The sequence below is a fragment of the Lolium rigidum genome, chromosome 4 (assembly GCF_022539505.1).
Source record: "Lolium rigidum isolate FL_2022 chromosome 4, APGP_CSIRO_Lrig_0.1, whole genome shotgun sequence".
Classification (NCBI taxonomy): Eukaryota; Viridiplantae; Streptophyta; class Magnoliopsida; order Poales; family Poaceae; genus Lolium; species Lolium rigidum.
In genome coordinates this window covers 173,958,875-173,963,658 of record NC_061511.1, presented here as the reverse complement: position 1 = coordinate 173,963,658, position 4,784 = coordinate 173,958,875, and the positions used below count along the sequence as shown (strand labels likewise).

At 46.6% G+C, this 4,784-nt stretch overlaps 1 pseudogene; it reads left to right on the top strand.

Annotated features, from left to right (window-relative positions):
- The first annotated feature begins 714 nt into the window (after nucleotides 1–714).
- On the top strand, nucleotides 715–1,390 carry LOC124647814 (annotated as a pseudogene).
- Nucleotides 1,391–4,784: the final 3,394 nt, after the last annotated feature.

Genomic DNA, 4,784 nt, shown 5'->3' with positions numbered 1-4,784 from the left:
AGGGGAACTGAGCTATGTCGTCCCGCTCGGCGGGGGCTCTCCAAAATTATTTGCCGCGGAGAGGAAGGAACCCTAGTGGGGGGGACAGCTTTTTTTTTTTTTTCCTTTCCAGCAGTAGCGGGGGAATCGAAATGTTGGAAAATTTTGCGAGCGGGCTATTTTAGTTTGGCTAGGCCCGTTAACCTTGTGGGCTTAATGAAACGTGTTTTTTTCGGGAGTGTCTAATTAACAGTCAACTGGTTTTAATTGAAATCTCTATTGAAAAAGGCCGAATTTAGCGAAGGGACGGGCGCTCAACACGCTGGCTCAACGTGGTGCAAAAAAACAACCGCAAGTGGTCTCTAAGCGCGACACTTGTAGCAAGGAGAAGCAAAGTGGGATGAGGGATGAGAAAGATGGACAACGTGAGGGCATCTCTAGCGGGAGTACCAAACGGTTTGTGCCAGTCGTTTTGGTCCGCGCGGACAAGCGGATCGAAAAAACAGGCTCCAACGGATCTATCCGAACCGACCCAGGTCGGACGACCCATTCGTCCACCAAATTTAGGTCATAGATGGATTGGCCCGTACAACTCTTGGACAGTCGAACCCCCCCCCCCCCCTTTGTTGGCGGCTTGGCCGACGTTTTACTTCTCTTTTTTCCTTTCTTTCTTCGTAGATGCGGGCGCACGCGCTCCATGGCCGTGTTGTGCTTTTCCTATATGTGTACAGATCCATGGGGCAATACAGATTCAGGTTCTTCTATTGCGACTCCGGGGCCAATGAAGCCACCAATGACATGGACATCGATGAGGAGGCAGACTGCGGCGGCGCTAGGGCGGTGCCCGAGCGAGGAGGCAAAGGGGGCGTTGGAGCGGCGGGGATACGGCAGCTGTCATGGCCGCGGGTGGAGCGGATGACGGGCGGGTTCACTTTGGCCATGGTGGGCGAGGGCGGGTTCAGCACCGTTTAGCTCGCGTGCCTCTCCGGTGCGCTCGCCGCTATCAAGGTCCACCGTAGAAGCAAACGCCTCCACTGTGTCTTCCGCCAGGAGCTTGACATGCTCCTTCGCGTCCGACACCCGCACATCGTGCGCCTCCTCGAATTTTGCGAGCAGCACGGTGGGTGCTTTCACTGTGCTCGCTAGTATTTCCTACTCTATCATGTGCTTTGTTCCGCATCATCTCGTCCTGCTAATTAAATTGCTTATGTATTTTTTGGCGGATGATGCAGATGAGGGCGTGTTGGTGCTGGAGTTCGCAGCGAAAGGGAACCTGCAGGGCAAATCGTGTGGAGAAATCAGGTCGTCGGCCGCCAAATTGATTGCATCTGCCCTACGTTGTTTACGGTCTCACATACGGGATAATGGACGCGAGCGTAGAAAGCAATTGAGTCGTCACAAAACTTACTGATTAATAATCCGACTGAGGTTTGGACAATCGATTTTTATATTGGAACGAGACACCGACGATATTCACACTTGTGTATGGGGACTGATATGTCGCAAATGTATCTATCATTTTTGATGCTACATGCATGTTTTACACCAATTTCTGTATATTTTGTTTACACTTTGTTGCACTTTTATATATTTTTCGGCACTAACCTATTGACAAGATGTCATAGTGACAGTTCATTATTTTCTGTTTTGTATTTAAGAAAAATTGTACATAAAATATTTTTGGAATTGGACGAAACAAAAGGCAAAGTCAATATTTTCCGTAACGAAGACGAAGTCTGGAGGATAGATAGAGGGGCACCACAGGGCGGCCACACCACCCCATAGCGCGGCCAAGAGTGGTAACAAGGTATTAACTTGTCAATGCCTACGGATTGTAGACTTGAATTTCGTAAGAAGTAGAGGGCAAGTAGATCTCGAAAGTTTCAGCCGACAAAGGTGTTTTGATGAAAGCTATGGTGATTTCTGTTGACAATGAATCGATCATTTCCTCTCCCCTCGGCTCCCTTTATATAGGAGGAAGAGCCGAGGAATTTCGTGTCATACAAGTTACAAACTTCTGAAACTCTCCCGTATTGTTATGTGACTCGTGATTTGTAATACAACTCTATATTTCTTATCGAGGTTCTCGGGGCTTCTGGGCCTTGAAAGCTTCGGGTCGTGGGCCTCTAGATAACCTCGGGTACCTTATTCAGCAGGTCTATTCGGCATGCTTATGTCAGTAGCCCCCGAGATTTTTCTTAAATCGTAGAATCAAGTAAAATCTCCACCGTAGAGTTGTGTCATATATTTATGCATCGTAGAGCCTAATATTTTGCTTAACATCTTTTTTGTACATGGATACTGGTAGATGGGGCTGGTTCATCTGACGGATCAGGTACCAGTTAACTGCTCTTATGGCAAACCCGCATAAACCTACTTCAAACTCAAGTTTCTGGACTTGAACTCGGGATACTGGCGTAAGTCGACACGCGCCGCTTAAGGACTTATCGTGAACCGAATCCCAGCTATGTTTTATCGAGTACCTAACGCGTCCTCTAGGATTTTTTTTGCATCTGTTGATACAGATACAGTGGTAGAGCGTATTCGGGTGCGATATCACGCCACACAGGATAGATCCTAGGGACTTATCTTCGTAAACTCTTTTCGAGTTGCGACATTCAGAGTTTTTATCGCGGCGGACACGCTCTGAGAATATATTGTCGAGTGCCTTTGTCAGCTGCTGGAATTGTGAATTTCTTCGAGTTGTCTGATGATAATATCTTGATCTCCCGATGGGATGAAAATTCTTTATCTGCACTTCTATATTGGCTTGTCATTCTCTTTTTTCTTCTTTCACATATTTTATCGGGTGCGCGACCAGCGCTCCCGATGGGAGTAACCCTCGAGACTACAGCCGAGTCTTTGCACTGGGTTGTAGGCTCAACTTTTGCTACTTTAGTCAACTCTATATTTTTTCTTTCACCTCATCCTCTTATTTCTGATAAGAGTAGTAGCCCCGAGCATATGAGCAGATGCTTGCATCTGATCATAGGCTCTCGAAGTTTTTCCTTTTTAACCATGCACTTTTTTAGAACTCGAAGTTTTCTTGTCGCTATAGTTTGTTCACCACTCGAAGTTTTCTTGAATGACGTCGCTGCTGACGATAGCCACGTACGCCCACCTTGGGAAGCCATGACTCCTGGAAACCCACTGGGTCGTGGGTCCAAAACTCTGCACCGTCGACACGTCGCGCAAGTGGGGCGCACACGTCCTCCGGAATTCCCGTCACGCGCAGTAACTTCCCTCCAGTAAAATTGGAGCGGTAAGACCATTTTACCCTTTGGACACGCGTAGGGTTCGAAACTCTCCCCTTTTTCATCCGACGGCTGGACGCACCATCTTCTTCCTATAAATTCACCTCTTACTCCTCATTCATCCCCTTCGTTGCGCCGCACAACTCCTCTCTCTCTTTCTGCCATTGTTGCTTCTCGAGCTCCTCGCGCACGCGCTCTCCTTCTTCTCCCTTTTTTCTCCACCGAGATTTCCTCCATGGCGTCGCGCTCCAAGCAGTGCAAGAACCGTGCCCCAAGCACCGACGAGCTCGTGGAGAAAGCTAAGATCTCCGGTTGGAGAGGTCGAAGCTCTCCGTCAAGACCAGAAGCTGCTGAAGAAAATGGGTCTGCTCAAGAAGGAGGCCATCAAGATGCTCGGAGACGAGAGCTCTCTGTTGGAGATATGCCCAAGAGGCAATAATAAAAGTGGTTATTATATATCTTATGTTTATGATAAATGTTTATATACCATGCTATAATTGTATTAACCGAAACATTGATACATGTGTGATATGTAAACAACAAAGAGTCCCTAGTATGCCTCTTAACTAGCTTGTTGATTAATGGATGATTAGTTTCATAATCATGAACATTGGATGTTATTAATAACAAGGTTATATCATTGTATGAATGATGTAATGGATACACCCAATTAAGCGTAGCATAAGATCTCGTCATTAAGTTATTTGCTATAAGCTTTCGATACATAGTTACCTAGTCCTTATGACCATGAGATCATATAAATCACTTATACCGGAAAGGTACTTTGATTACATCAAACACCACTGCGTAAATGGGTGGCTATAAAGGTGGGATTAAGTATCCGGAAAGTATGAGTTGAGGCATATGGATCAACGATGGGATTTGTCCATCCCGATGACGGATAGATATACTCCGGGCCCTCTCGGTGGAATGTCGTCTAATGTCTTGCAAGCATATGAATAAGTTCATAAGAGACCACATACCACGAGTACGAGTAAAGAGTACTTGTCAGAGACGAGGTTGAACAAGGTATAGAGTGATACCGAAGATCAAACCTCGGACAAGTAAAATATCGCGAGACAAAGGGAATTGGTATTGTATGTGAATGGTTCATTCGATCACTAAAGTCATCGTTGAATATGTGGGAGCCATTATGGATCTCCGGATCCCGCTATTGGTTATTGGTCGGAGTGAGTACTCAACCATGTCCGCATAGTTCACGAACCGTAGGGTGACACACTTAAAGTTGGATGTTGAAATGGTAGTATTTGAATATGGAATGGAGTTCGAATATTTGTTCGGAGTCCCGGATGAGATCCCGGACATCACGAGGAGTTCCGAATGGTCCGGAGAATAAGATTCATATATAGGATGTCATTTTATGTGAATTAAAATGTCGCGGAAGGTTCTATGGAAGGTTCTAGAAGGTTCTAGAAAAGTCCGGAAGAAACCACCAAGGAAGGTGGAGTCCACATGGGACTCCACCTCCATGGCCGGCCAACCCTAGTGGGGGAGGAGTCCCAAGTGGACTCCCCTTAGGGGCCGGCCACC